At 44.6% G+C, this 15,986-nt stretch overlaps 1 long non-coding RNA gene across 1 annotated transcript; it reads left to right on the top strand.

Annotated features, from left to right (window-relative positions):
* Window positions 1–4,869: 4,869 nt before the first annotated feature.
* Window positions 4,870–10,595, top strand: LOC308403487. Its single transcript, XR_013972914.1, has 2 exons — window positions 4,870–8,330; window positions 8,413–10,595. It is a non-coding gene; the product is annotated as an uncharacterized lncRNA (long non-coding RNA).
* Window positions 10,596–15,986: the final 5,391 nt, after the last annotated feature.

The following is a 15,986-nucleotide window of genomic DNA, read 5'->3' as shown; positions in this document are numbered from 1 at the left end:
GGAAAAGAAACACAGCAGAGAATGGATGGGTGGCTGATCAAACGTAAACATTTCCAGTCACTTTCAGTTCAAGCTGCTTAGCATGATCTCACATTTGCCAATTTCTCTATCTCTTCCCCCTCTGTTGTGTGTGTGTGAGATATTCTCACTTTTGCCATTTCTTCTGTCCCTTTCAACTGATCTGTGAGTGAGTGTGTGTGTGTTTGTGTTTGTCCCACATATTGCATACTCTGCTTTTGTCCTCAAATCAGGTAGGAAGTGTCTGTGTGGTTGAGCTGGTCTGGTCTGTCTAGACTTTCACTAGATAGATCAGGCTGCACCCACCTGTGAAACAGGTGGAGGGTCACCAGGACATGCAGAACTCGCTGACAGACTCCTGGCCACCTCTTGCCTCCTTAGTAGAAAGGGGCCACTCCCAGAGGCAGAGGGCTGTGAGGCACCGCCCGCCGGGCCCTCTCCTTTGGGAAAACCCTCAACACTGGGCCGAACCTTGGAGTTCTGTATGTCCATTCAGGCACACTCCATGCTTGATCTGTGGGCAATTCCTCTCAGAAGTGGAGGTCACGGTGGAGGCGTCGGAGGGCGGAAGGCGTTCCCTCAGTGGCTCTCCTCTTCTGAGATTATGTAAAAACATAAGTCAATGTAGTGTAAGCAGCTTGAAAGAAAGTAACTGAACTTTTTTAAATTTCTGGGAGACGGTTGCTCACACGCGGGCGGCACAGTGGTTAGCACCGTTACCCCACAGGAAGAAGGTCTTGAGTTCAGCTCTACCGTCGCTCTGTGTGGAGTTTGCATGTTCTTCCTGTTTTTGCGTGGGTTCTTTCCTTGTAGTCCGGCTTCCTGCCACAGTCCAACGACCTGCAGTTAGTGGCAATAGGTAATCGAAGAGTGTAAATTGGCGATAGGTGCGAATGGTTTTCTGCGTCTATGTGTTAGCCCTGTAACAGACTGGTGACCTGTCGAGGGTGCACCCTGCTTCTCGCCCTAAGATAGCTGGGATAGGCTCGAGCTGCCCTGTGACACTGGAAAAGAAATACAGCAGAGAATGGATGGGTGGCTGATCAAACGTAAACATTTCCAGTCACTTTCAGTTCAAGCTGCTTAGCATGATCTCACATTTGCCAATTTCTCTATCTCTTCCCCCTCTGTTGTGTGTGTGTGAGATATTCTCACTTTTGCCATTTCTTCTGTCCCTTTCAACTGATCTGTGTGTGTGTGTGTGTGTGTGTGTGTGTGTGTGTGTGTGTGTGTGTGTGTGTGTGTGTGTGTGTGTGTGTGTGTGTGTGTGTGTGTGTGTGTGTGTGTCCCACATATTGCATACTCTGCTTTTGTCCTCAAATCAGGTAGGAAGTGTCTGTGTGGTTGAGCTGGTCTGGTCTGTCTAGACTTTCACTAGATAGATCAGGCTGCACCTACCTGTGAAACAGGTGGAGGGTCACCAGGACATGCAGAACTCGCTGACAGACTCCTGGCCACCTCTTGCCTCCTTAGTAGAAAGGGGCCACTCCCAGAGGCAGAGGGCTGTGAGGCACCGCCCGCCGGGCCCTCTCCTTTGGGAAAACCCTCAACACTGGGCCGAACCTTGGAGTTCTGTATGTCCATTCAGGCACACTCCATGCTTGATCTGTGGGCAATTCCTCTCAGAAGTGGAGGTCAAGGTGGAGGCGTTGGAGGGCGGAAGGCGTTCCCTCAGTGGCTCTCCTCTTCTGAGATTCTGTAAAAACAAAAGTCAATGTAGTGTAAGCAGCTTGAAAGAAAGTAACTGAACTTTTTTAAATTTCTGGGAGACGGTTGCTCACACGCGGGCGGCACAGTGGTTAGCACCGTTACCACACAGGAAGAAGGTCTTGAGTTCAGCTCTACCGTCGCTCTGTGTGGAGTTTGCATGTTCTTCCTGTTTTTGCGTGGGTTCTTTCCTTGTAGTCCGGCTTCCTGCCACAGTCCAACGACCTGCAGTTAGTGGCAATAGGTAATCGAAGAGTGTAAATTGGCGATAGGTGCGAATGGTTTTCTGCGTCTATGTGTTAGCCCTGTAACAGACTGGTGACCTGTCGAGGGTGCACCCTGCTTCTCGCCCTAAGATAGCTGGGATAGGCTCGAGCTGCCCTGTGACACTGGAAAAGAAACACAGCAGAGAATGGATGGGTGGCTGATCAAACGTAAACATTTCCAGTCACTTTCAGTTCAAGCTGCTTAGCATGATCTCACATTTGCCAATTTCTCTATCTCTTCCCCCTCTGTTGTGTGTGTGTGAGATATTCTCACTTTTGCCATTTCTTCTGTCCCTTTCAACTGATCTCTGTGTGTGTGTGTGTGTGTGTGTGTGTGTGTGTGTGTGTTTGTCCCACATATTGCATACTCTGCTTTTGTCCTCAAATCATGTAGCAAGTGTCTGTGTGGTTGAGCTGGTCTGGTCTGTCTAGACTTTCACTAGATAGATCAGGCTGCACCCACCTGTGAAACAGGTGGAGGGTCACCAGGACATGCAGAACTCGCTGACAGACTCCTGGCCACCTCTTGCCTCCTTAGTAGAAAGGGGCCACTCCCAGAGGCAGAGGGCTGTGAGGCACCGCCCGCCGGGCCCTCTCCTTTGGGAAAACCCTCAACACTGGGCCGAACCTTGGAGTTCTGCATGTCCATTCAGGCACACTCCATGCTTGATCTGTGGGCAATTCCTCTCAGAAGTGGAGGTCACGGTGGAGGCGTTGGAGGGCGGAAGGCGTTCCCTCAGTGGCTCTCCTCTTCTGAGATTATGTAAAAACATAAGTCAATGTAGTGTAAGCAGCTTGAAAGAAAGTAACTGAACTTTTTTAAATTTCTGGGAGACGGTTGCTCACACGCGGGCGGCACAGTGGTTAGCACCGTTACCCCACAGGAAGAAGGTCTTGAGTTCAGCTCTACCGTCGCTCTGTGTGGAGTTTGCATGTTCTTCCTGTTTTTGCGTGGGTTCTTTCCTTGTACTCCGGCTTCCTGCCACAGTCCAACGACCTGCAGTTAGTGGCAATAGGTAATCGAAGAGTGTAAATTGGCGATAGGTGCGAATGGTTTTCTGCGTCTATGTGTTAGCCCTGTAACAGACTGGTGACCTGTCGAGGGTGCACCCTGCTTCTCGCCCTAAGATAGCTGGGATAGGCTCGAGCTGCCCTGTGACACTGGAAAAGAAACACAGCAGAGAATGGATGGGTGGCTGATCAAACGTAAACATTTCCAGTCACTTTCAGTTCAAGCTGCTTAGCATGATCTCACATTTGCCAATTTCTCTATCTCTTCCCCCTCTGTTGTGTGTGTGTGAGATATTCTCACTTTTGCCATTTCTTCTGTCCCTTTCAACTGATCTCTGTGTGTGTGTGTGTGTGTGTGTGTGTGTGTGTGTGTGTGTGTGTGTGTGTGTGTGTGTGTGTGTGTGTGTGTGTGTGTGTGTGTGTGTGTGTGTGTGTGTGTGTGTGTGTGTGTGTGTGTGTGTGTGTCCCACATATTGCATACTCTGCTTTTGTCCTCAAATCAGGTAGGAAGTGTCTGTGTGGTTGAGCTGGTCTGGTCTGTCTAGACTTTCACTAGATAGATCAGGCTGCACCCACCTGTGAAACAGGTGGAGGGTCACCAGGACATGCAGAACTCGCTGACAGACTCCTGGCCACCTCTTGCCTCCTTAGTAGAAAGGGGCCACTCCCAGAGGCAGAGGGCTGTGAGGCACCGCCCGCCGGGCCCTCTCCTTTGGGAAAACCCTCAACACTGGGCCGAACCTTGGAGTTCTGCATGTCCATTCAGGCACACTCCATGCTTGATCTGTGGGCAATTCCTCTCAGAAGTGGAGGTCAAGGTGGAGGCGTTGGAGGGCGGAAGGCGTTCCCTCAGTGGCTCTCCTCTTCTGAGATTGTGTAAAAACAAAAGTCAATGTAGTGTAAGCAGCTTGAAAGAAAGTAACTGAACTTTTTTAAATTTCTGGGAGACGGTTGCTCACACGCGGGCGGCACAGTGGTTAGCACCGTTACCACACAGGAAGAAGGTCTTGAGTTCAGCTCTACCGTCGCTCTGTGTGGAGTTTGCATGTTCTTCCTGTTTTTGCGTGGGTTCTTTCCTTGTAGTCCGGCTTCCTGCCACAGTCCAACGACCTGCAGTTAGTGGCAATAGGTAATCGAAGAGTGTAAATTGGCGATAGGTGCGAATGGTTTTCTGCGTCTATGTGTTAGCCCTGTAACAGACTGGTGACCTGTCGAGGGTGCACCCTGCTTCTCGCCCTAAGATAGCTGGGATAGGCTCGAGCTGCCCTGTGACACTGGAAAAGAAACACAGCAGAGAATGGATGGGTGGCTGATCTAACGTAAACATTTCCAGTCACTTTCAGTTCAAGCTGCTTAGCATGATCTCACATTTGCCAATTTCTCTATCTCTTCCCCCTCTGTTGTGTGTGTGTGAGATATTCTCACTTTTGCCATTTCTTCTGTCCCTTTCAACTGATCTGTGAGTGAGTGTGTGTGTGTTTGTGTTTGTCCCACATATTGCATACTCTGCTTTTGTCCTCAAATCAGGTAGGAAGTGTCTGTGTGGTTGAGCTGGTCTGGTCTGTCTAGACTTTCACTAGATAGATCAGGCTGCACCCACCTGTGAAACAGGTGGAGGGTCACCAGGACATGCAGAACTCGCTGACAGACTCCTGGCCACCTCTTGCCTCCTTAGTAGAAAGGGGCCACTCCCAGAGGCAGAGGGCTGTGAGGCACCGCCCGCCGGGCCCTCTCCTTTGGGAAAACCCTCAACACTGGGCCGAACCTTGGAGTTCTGTATGTCCATTCAGGCACACTCCATGCTTGATCTGTGGGCAATTCCTCTCAGAAGTGGAGGTCACGGTGGAGGCGTCGGAGGGCGGAAGGCGTTCCCTCAGTGGCTCTCCTCTTCTGAGATTCTGTAAAAACAAAAGTCAATGTAGTGTAAGCAGCTTGAAAGAAAGTAACTGAACTTTTTTAAATTTCTGGGAGACGGTTGCTCACACGCGGGCGGCACAGTGGTTAGCACCGTTACCCCACAGGAAGAAGGTCTTGAGTTCAGCTCTACCGTCGCTCTGTGTGGAGTTTGCATGTTCTTCCTGTTTTTGCGTGGGTTCTTTCCTTGTAGTCCGGCTTCCTGCCACAGTCCAACGACCTGCAGTTAGTGGCAATAGGTAATCGAAGAGTGTAAATTGGCGATAGGTGCGAATGGTTTTCTGCGTCTATGTGTTAGCCCTGTAACAGACTGGTGACCTGTCGAGGGTGCACCCTGCTTCTCGCCCTAAGATAGCTGGGATAGGCTCGAGCTGCCCTGTGACACTGGAAAAGAAACACAGCAGAGAATGGATGGGTGGCTGATCAAACGTAAACATTTCCAGTCACTTTCAGTTCAAGCTGCTTAGCATGATCTCACATTTGCCAATTTCTCTATCTCTTCCCCCTCTGTTGTGTGTGTGTGTGTGAGATATTCTCACTTTTGCCATTTCTTCTGTCCCTTTCAACTGATCTGTGTGTGTGTGTGTGTGTGTGTGTGTGTGTGTGTGTGTGTGTGTGTGTGTCCCACATATTGCATACTCTGCTTTTGTCCTCAAATCAGGTAGGAAGTGTCTGTGTGGTTGAGCTGGTCTGGTCTGTCTAGACTTTCACTAGATAGATCAGGCTGCACCTACCTGTGAAACAGGTGGAGGGTCACCAGGACATGCAGAACTCGCTGACAGACTCCTGGCCACCTCTTGCCTCCTTAGTAGAAAGGGGCCACTCCCAGAGGCAGAGGGCTGTGAGGCACCGCCCGCCGGGCCCTCTCCTTTGGGAAAACCCTCAACACTGGGCCGAACCTTGGAGTTCTGCATGTCCATTCAGGCACACTCCATGCTTGATCTGTGGGCAATTCCTCTCAGAAGTGGAGGTCATGGTGGAGGCGTTGGAGGGCGGAAGGCGTTCCCTCAGTGGCTCTCCTCTTCTGAGATTATGTAAAAACATAAGTCAATGTAGTGTAAGAAGCTTGAAATGAAAGTAACTGAACTTTTTTAAATTTCTGGGAGACGGTTGCTCACACGCGGGCGACACAGTGGTTAGCACCGTTACCGCACAGGAAGAAGGTCTTGAGTTCAGCTCTACCGTCGCTCTGTGTGGAGTTTGCATGTTCTTCCTGTTTTTGCGTGGGTTCTTTCCTTGTACTCCGGCTTCCTGCCACAGTCCAACGACCTGCAGTTAGTGGCAATAGGTAATCGAAGAGTGTAAATTGGCGATAGGTGCGAATGGTTTTCTGCGTCTATGTGTTAGCCCTGTAACAGACTGGTGACCTGTCGAGGGTGCACCCTGCTTCTCGCCCTAAGATAGCTGGGATAGGCTCGAGCTGCCCTGTGACACTGGAAAAGAAACACAGCAGAGAATGGATGGGTGGCTGATCAAACGTAAACATTTCCAGTCACTTTCAGTTCAAGCTGCTTAGCATGATCTCACATTTGCCAATTTCTCTATCTCTTCCCCCTCTGTTGTGTGTGTGTGAGATATTCTCACTTTTGCCATTTCTTCTGTCCCTTTCAACTGATCTCTGTGTGTGTGTGTGTGTGTGTGTGTGTGTGTGTTTGTGTTTGTCCCACATATTGCATACTCTGCTTTTGTCCTCAAATCAGGTAGGAAGTGTCTGTGTGGTTGAGCTGGTCTGGTCTGTCTAGACTTTCACTAGATAGATCAGGCTGCACCCACCTGTGAAACAGGTGGAGGGTCACCAGGACATGCAGAACTCGCTGACAGACTCCTGGCCACCTCTTGCCTCCTTAGTAGAAAGGGGCCACTCCCAGAGGCAGAGGGCTGTGAGGCACCGCCCGCCGGGCCCTCTCCTTTGGGAAAACCCTCAACACTGGGCCGAACCTTGGAGTTCTGTATGTCCATTCAGGCACACTCCATGCTTGATCTGTGGGCAATTCCTCTCAGAAGTGGAGGTCACGGTGGAGGCGTCGGAGGGCGGAAGGCGTTCCCTCAGTGGCTCTCCTCTTCTGAGATTCTGTAAAAACATAAGTCAATGTAGTGTAAGCAGCTTGAAATGAAAGTAACTGAACTTTTTTAAATTTCTGGGAGACGGTTGCTCACACGCGGGCGGCACAGTGGTTAGCACCGTTACCGCACAGGAAGAAGGTCTTGAGTTCAGCTCTACCGTCGCTCTGTGTGGAGTTTGCATGTTCTTCCTGTTTTTGCGTGGGTTCTTTCCTTGTAGTCCGGCTTCCTGCCACAGTCCAACGACCTCCAGTTAGTGGCAATAGGTAATCGAAGAGTGTAAATTGGCGATAGGTGCGAATGGTTTTCTGCGTCTATGTGTTAGCCCTGTAACAGACTGGTGACCTGTCGAGGGTGCACCCTGCTTCTCGCCCTAAGATAGCTGGGATAGGCTCGAGCTGCCCTGTGACACTGGAAAAGAAACACAGCAGAGAATGGATGGGTGGCTGATCAAACGTAAACATTTCCAGTCACTTTCAGTTCAAGCTGCTTAGCATGATCTCACATTTGCCAATTTCTCTATCTCTTCCCCCTCTGTTGTGTGTGTGTGAGATATTCTCACTTTTGCCATTTCTTCTGTCCCTTTCAACTGATCTCTGTGTGTGTGTGTGTGTGTTTGTGTTTGTCCCACATATTGCATACTCTGCTTTTGTCCTCAAATCAGGTAGGAAGTGTCTGTGTGGTTGAGCTGGTCTGGTCTGTCTAGACTTTCACTAGATAGATCAGGCTGCACCCACCTGTGAAACAGGTGGAGGGTCACCAGGACATGCAGAACTCGCTGACAGACTCCTGGCCACCTCTTGCCTCCTTAGTAGAAAGGGGCCACTCCCAGAGGCGGAGGGCTGTGAGGCACCGCCCGCCAGGCCCTCTCCTTTGGGAAAACCCTCAACACTGGGCCGAACCTTGGAGTTCTGTATGTCCATTCAGGCACACTCCATGCTTGATCTGTAGGCAATTCCTCTCAGAAGTGGAGGTCACGGTGGAGGCGTTGGAGGGCGGAAGGCGTTCCCTCAGTGGCTCTCCTCTTCTGAGATTGTGTAAAAACATAAGTCAATGTAGTGTAAGCAGCTTGAAAGAAAGTAATTGAACTTGTTGAGATGGTTGATCAAACTGAAATATTACTGTCATGGTCCAGTTACGCTACATGTATATGTATTTGTTTTTGTTTCTCTCACTTTCTTTCTTGCTTCCCTGCTCACAACGCGATGCCTGGGCGGACCTAATCATGGGCTCCCGGTTGCTGTCCTCACACCTGCAAGCAATTTCTCACCTGAGGTTCATCATCCTGTTTACCAGCCACTTCTGAAGGCAGTTGCTTGGAGCCCTTTGTCGCTGGACTACTGTGTAACATTCGTTAGTGCAATTCTAGCTTTGGAAATATTTTGATTTCTCTTTGTGCTTTTCTTGGCATTTAACATTTTGTCCTTGTATATAGATTTTCCGTGCCCCGCCTTGAGACCCTGTTCGTGAGTGTGGCAGTTGCAGTGAGCCTGTGGAGCCCCCCACCCTCCATGGACCTCTGGATTCGCTGGACCCCTTCTCCCCACTTGTATATAGTGCACTCTGTGTCATGTAAATAAAAAAAATGTTTATTGTGATTCGTAGTCTGTGCTTGAGTCCTGCTCAGCCTTGACAATTTTTAGTCACTTTTGGTTCAAGCTGCTTAGATTCCCATGATCTCACATTTGCCATTTGTGTGTGTGTGTGTGTTTGTTTGTCCCACATATTGCATACTCTGCTTTTGTCCTCAAATCGGGTAGGAAGTGTCTGTGTGGTTGAGCTGGTCTGGTCTGTCTAGACTTTCACTAGATAGATCAGGCTGCACCCACCTGTGAAACAGGTGGAGGGTCACCAGGACATGCAGAACTCTTGCCTCCTTAGTAGAAAGGGCCACTGCCAGAGGCGGAGGGCAGTGAGGCATCCAACCCCCATCTCATCAATAGGGGGGTATGATCTGAAATAACAATAGATTGATAATTGCAAGTTTCAATAAGTGGAAGAGGACATTTATCAGTGACAAATGAATTTATCCAATAGAACATTTTGTGGACAGGAATATAGTCGGAGCATGTCCTGGATGAGTATCCTTATTAGAGCTTCTTTCTAGGTTAGAGAGCACACAGCTTGTACCTCCAGCTAAAATGAGATTGTGTGTTGTCATATCCAGAATTCACGAGAATTAATAGACAATTAAGGTTTCATCATCCCATTTGGGGGCGTAAATGTTGGCTTAAATCAGTTCATAAAGTTGTCCATAAAGTCCATAATGTTGGCCAACCACAGTAATACGGACCCATAATAAGGACCCATAGGATCAGATAAAATGGTTGATACAGGAAATGGGACGTTTTTACCCATAAGGATGGCCACCCCTCTGTCTTAGAGTTAAAGTTGGAATGGACTATTTGGCCAACCCAACCAGTCTTCAATCTATATCGGTCTGCTATACAAAGGTGAGTCCCCTGTGGAAAAGACATAGCAGATTTTTTCAGTTGTGTAAGCACCTTTTTGTGCTTAACAGGGTGATTCATAGACTTAATGATCCAACTTACAAAGTTGGCTGCATAACCCGTAAGCTTCGCCTGTATATTGACAGCAGCCATAGAGTTATCTAATCAAAGAGCAACAGTATGAACGTGTGTGTGTGTGATAGCCACTAACGTCTAATCACACTTATGTGAATTAACTTATATTTCAGCTATTTTACTTTAAATGTAAGTGATATTTTCTTTTGAAAATCCTCTAAATTAACTAGTTTTAACTATAGACCTGGTAACTAGTCTGGGATATTTGTAGCTGATGCTCCATTTTTGTACCAGTAGGTGGCAGTGTGAGACCATGGTTTGGCCTGTTGTTAGTAGTCAGAAGCATGCTCAGCACTGTTTTCTCATAATGTTACATGTACTCCCTGCCTTATCATTTCTTTCCTGCTTGCAGGCTAGTATTGTACCAGAAATAGAAAATAAAAGCAGTCACACCCGATATATTGCATAGATTAGTTATTAAGGTCAGAAACTGAAAGCACAGAAACATTGTTTAGTCTAGTAAATTCAACGTTCTGTAATGTTACTGATCGGCTCCACCTTTATAGTGTGTTGTTTTAGTTGTTTGTTTTCTGCCATAAAGTATTTACTTAAATTCAGTGCACATATCAAGATGGTAGTGATTACACCATTCTTTCGGAATCTTTCGAAATTCATGGATTATCTTTTTAGCATTCATTTTGAAGCGAGTTTCATAAGAAAATCGGCTTTGTCTATGACAGTGGAATATGTTCATTCTCTTTGTCTATCTGATAACGGAACACGTATTGAGAATATGTGAAATCCTATCTCGCTCTTGACGGAAGCAGTTGCATCTTTTCCCTCTCCCTTCCCTTATCTTTCCTGCTTGGCTTCTCATGTCCTTGTGTATTCTCGTGTAACTTTCTAACCCTCAGAGAGTCTCTCAGTCTTGTTCTCTAAGACCTAAAGAATTATGAATTTGATCAACTGGTCCCTTAACGAAATTGACACCCTATTTTTGATGAGAAGCCTGGGCTCGGGAGAGCCTGATTGTCCTGCAGAGCCCCTTGCTGCCGGATACTTGATGGTCGGTTGCGTCGTGTGTCTGGCGACACTCTCAATAGAGGACGTTGAACGAGATCTACCCATTTGGAACCATGATAACAGAGTTCTGGCTGATCGGAGCTGGCTTGAACCTGGCTTATCGAAAACAAAGAAAGCGGTCCCACAAGGCTGGCCGACGTGATTGACGATGGGCAATCTCTGAGTACTCACACTGCGTTTATTGAACGCAATATGGATAAGACCTTAGAGAAGCTCACGGCTCTGCAATGGGAAATTGACAGATCAAGTGACCAGTGATGGACATTAGACCAACTGTGAAATTGCATGCAGTTGTTCACATTAACCCAAACAATCATCTCCTTCACTCATTTGGCTCCTGAACAAGAAATTCTCTCTGATCGTATCCTTCAAGGACACCTGCGTCGGATCAGGACTGTTGACTTTGCTTAACCAGGTAAAAGGACACTCTCTCTCAAGTTGAACAGGACACACACACGTACACTGACGCAGATGTACACTCTCCCCCCTCCAAACGCCTCCAATGGTTGCACCCACCCGATGCAGACGGCGATTGACCGGGCCAGCGTGGAATCATGCTGCTGTCTACACTGGCAACCTCTCACCCCATTTACCCATCCCTGTTGCTTGTCATGTGTTTTCATGGTGTTACAGTGTGAAGATTCATGTGCTTTTTGTGCTGAGGAATTTTTGTTTTCTGTTCTCATACTGATCCCCTACCAGGAGCTCAGTCTGAGTAGAGTTCTCTTTTTTCCTCCTCCACTCCCCTATTGTGTTGTACATTTCACTGTTTTTCTGTAAGCTCCCTGTTCTGACCTGTCTCCCCAATGTGATGTTTGTGTAATGTATGTATGGTCAGAAGGGGTCCAATTTTGCTGCAGGCAACTGCAAGTGACAAATAAAGCTTCATCATCATCATCATCATCATAATGTGAGCTATTTTTGGAAAAAGTAAATACACAGTTGTACTACTATAAAGTAACAAAAGACTGCATGAGCTTGAATTGGAATAAATAATGGAGCAACGACTAGCCACGTCTCCCTGGCTAGTAATTTCTTTCCTGGTTGCAGGAAAGTAATTTTGGAGTAATTTTTGACCAGGATATGTCCTTCAATGCACATATTAAACAAATATGTAGGACTGCTTTCTTCCATTTGTGCAATATCTCTGAAATGAGGAATATCCTGTCTCAACGTGACGCTAAAAACCTAGTTGTAACACATGATACTTTACCACTACAGAACGTAGAGGAAGTTAGGATCTTGGGTTTATGTTCTCTAGAAATCGACTAAGGAGCACGTGACACACAGCTAAAAGAACAGTTAACATTTATTTAAACAAAACCATAAATAGTCATTCAACAATTCACAATGAGAAAATTCCAATAGTCCATGTTTGTCAGCCTGTGTACTCAGTTCAGAGTTCTTTTCAGTCTTTTCTGTTCAGGTGTGTGAAGTGTGTGTGGATAGTGTTAATGTTAGTAGTACTACCCAGGCAGTGTATTGTTTTGAGATCTCATAAGCTTATCTGTCAGGAAGTAACGCGTCTGTCACTTCTAAGTAGGCTGCAAACCTTCCTCCATCGCAGCTGGGATCCTGAATCCTGGCTCGCTGCAGGTGAATTTACTGGTCTCACTCGCACAATTTCACACTCCAACAAAAAGACCAACCTGCACAGGGCAGTGAACACATTTTGCATTAATATTATAAAACAACTTAATCAACACTAGTGACCATACACCTCTCATTTTCGTAAATGACAACTTAATGCAATCGATAATAACAGAATTAAAGAACCTTAAAACGGTTTCCATAGGCACTTATCACACAAAATTAACTCACATCTCCTCTTTTGTGAACAGCAGTAACAATAATCCAGCGCTTACTGAATTGTGAGAATGCACCTCATCGATGCACGAGAGAAGTACAAAACGTGGTCGCAGTACTATTTATTCAAAGACTGGTCATATTTATTTCACTTCAGTTCATTTTTATTTCAAACATGTACATTCACCATCATTACATAATATCATTCAATTCTTTTGTTTGAAAAGGAGTAGGCAGAAGTATACACTTATTTGCCCCTACCCCCTCAAATTTTACATCTCATTCATTTAATTTTCTTTTAGTCTTAAATTAAACAAACAAATGAAACAACAGCAAAACAAACAAAAAAATGACAATATCATTTCTTTCATATAAATAAAGACAGAATATGTAAATTAGATTCACAAATAATGAAACAAACAAACCAAAACATCACTTCAATTACGGTCCTGGGTTTACCCCGTTTTCTTCATTCTTATATTTGTTTAAGATTTGTTTTTTATATTTTATTTTAAACTGGTTTATGTTAGGGGTGGGTGATATAAACGATAAACGATATAATTTTGGCCAACGATAGAGATTTTGACTATATCACTCTATCGTGATGGCGCATGTTGATGATGTCATCAAACTGCGCCTGTTTTGGTTGAAAGCATCGCAGCGGCTACAACCATTATCATCTGCAAATTATGCTGGGCGACAGTCATAGCAAAGAGATGAAGCACTTTTGAAATATGGGGAAAGCCAAAAACTGCGCTTCCTCCACTTCCGTAACATTGATTCATTAATGTTGAATTCTCTCGCAGCTGTTCTATTCTCATGTTGTTGCAGTATATTAATAACTAACCTCGTATTGTGGATGAATAATCTTAGTTGTTCTCCTGACTGAAGTTTGGCCCGTGTATAGCATCCTGCTATGCGATTGCATTTGTCCCTGACCACCAGAATCCCTCACGTTAAGTTTTAATGAGTGATAAAAAAAAGTTGGCGTTCATCCTTCATCCTTCACTGTGCTAATGTTATGCTTAAATAGCTGTGTCGCTAGCAATCACGTAGCACAACATTATATACCAGGTAGTCCAACTTCAGTAACCCTACAAACGCCACTGCTGTTTAGTTTCCTGTTTTCATTTATGTTGGAAGTGGTAGCAGAGCTGTACGTTTGAATTAGTTTCAAAAATCTCTCAGTCAGAACATGGTATGTCATGTTTAGGTGTAAACTAGCGAGCTAACTTCCTGTTAACTTCTAACTCCGTTAAATGTAATAACTTCTGTTTTCATGGACGCATGGATGTTAAACTTAATTGTTACACCTGATAAAGCAGCAACGCTGATAATTTTATTAAAGATGAAAGAATTTAGACCGTTTTTAACTCTCAGTGTTCGTTTGACTTTGGGACCTGAAGCAGACGGAGTTTTGGACCCAGATTACTCCGCGAGGCTCCTCACTACGGCAGCTGTAATGCTCTGACAATCCATCAAGCAGTGCGGCTTAACAAAGTTGTACTAAAACATTTTTTAACAGATTTCTGCACGCCAAAATCGGTTCGAGGTCCGTAAGCACAACCAGAATTCATACATAAGGCACACTCTCGATTTTTGAGAAAATTAAAGGATTTTAAGTGCCTTATAGTGCGGAAAATACGTTATACAGAAGAAAAGAATATATCGCGATATATATCGTTACTGCACATGCTTCAAATTATATCGTGATATGAATTTTAGGCCATATCGCCCAGCCCTAGTTTATGTTGTTACTTTCTTTTATTTGTTCTGTTCTGACTGTTCCGTAATTTAACTCCCGCTATTGAGATAGACATACTTTGTCGTTCTAGGACTTTGTATTTTTAAATTCCATTTTCCTCTTAAGTTATACCCCCCTTCTCTTTCTATAAACAATTTACAGATGTCTTTTGGAAGCATTTTATTTCTTGCTTTATATATTATTTGCGTTGTTTCAAACTTCACCAAGTCTTGGAATTTCATGCATTTTGATAAAGAGTGCATTTGTATGTTCCCTGTACCCTGCATTATTTATTATTCTAATGGCCCTTTTCTGCATTATAGTTATTGTTTGTGTATTACTTCTGCATGTGTTTCCCCAGACCTCTACACAATAGCTCATATATGGTAGTAGTGAAGCACAGTATAATATGTGAAGTGCTTTCTGATCCAAGATTTGCTTTGTTTTCCCCAGAACGGCAATGCCTCCTTTCCAATTTCCCCCTAACAATGATGGTGGTCAATGATCACACCAAGAAATTTTATTTCATTTACTCTTTCTAAATATACATTGTCAACACATATTTCTACTTCGATATTTTTCTTATGGTTTCCAAATAACATAAATTTGCTTTTATCTAGATTTAATGATAATTTATTTATATCAAACCACTTCTTTAATATCTTTAATCCCTGTGTGATCACCTCCAAAACCTGTGGCAATTCCACACCTGAACAAAATATATTTGTGTCATCTGCAAATATTACAAACTTTAGAATCTTCGATACTTGGCAAATATAATTTTTATACATAATAAACCTTCTGCCCCACAGGCAGGAGGCTCAGGAGCATTAAATGCAAAACCACCAGACAGAGAAACAGCTTCATTCCAGAAACTGTGAGACTTCTCAGTCAATAATGGACAAGAACTGTTATTGTAGCACCTAATCACTACTGACATCGTCACTTTATCAATGCTAGACATCATGCCATTTGCTGCTAAAGTATTTATACCTACATTTCTATATCTATACTCCATACTGGTACTCAGGTTGTTGCACTCTATTTATTTTATTTGTATTATTTTAATACTTGCATTTATAATACTCAGGTTGCTGCACTTAATTTATTTGAAATACTTATTACTTGTTATTCTGTTTTCTTTTTATTCTGTTTCTTCGTTACTCTGTTTCTTTCGCTCCGGGACCACGTGCACGTAATTTTCGTTACACCTCATGTAAACATGTGATGCGAATGACAATAAAGAATCCATGAATTCTTTTGGACCTAATACTGATCTTTGAGGTATGTCACAAGCAACATCCATCAATTTAGATTCCTACTCATTTATTTGTACATATTGTTGCATATTCACTACATAGCTTTTTGTCACTCCAAAACCACTCCCCTAAACCCATACTTTCCATTTTTTTTATTAGAATTTCATGACTGACAGTATCGAATAGGGCTGCCACAAACGTTTATTTTGATAGTCGACTAGTCACCGATTATTTTTGCGATTAGTCCACTAATCAGATCATGCAACATAGAGCTTACTGCACCAGCATGCATCTGCTCTAATATAACTATCATTAGCTTACAGCTTTAAGTGTATGTGCTAACTAAAAAATAAAGACAAGATGATAGTTTATTAAATTTTAATTAAATTTGCAGATTGTTTCGGTGAAGTTTAATAAACTCAGCCGTCTGCTCCTTGCTATCTAAAATATAACAGGGCACCGGAGTAAATTCTCAAGCATCTCACACTTCTGATGATCAGCTGTCTGCTTGACGTTTATTCAGCTGTGTAAAAACTATAACTTTAATCTCAGCCAAACCAATTTACTCAGGAACAAATAAAATACTGAAAAA

The sequence above is a fragment of the Rhamphochromis sp. 'chilingali' genome (assembly GCF_963969265.1).
Source record: "Rhamphochromis sp. 'chilingali' genome assembly, chromosome: 10".
Classification (NCBI taxonomy): domain Eukaryota; kingdom Metazoa; phylum Chordata; class Actinopteri; order Cichliformes; family Cichlidae; genus Rhamphochromis; species Rhamphochromis sp. 'chilingali'.
This window is presented reverse-complemented; position numbering and strand designations above follow the sequence as displayed.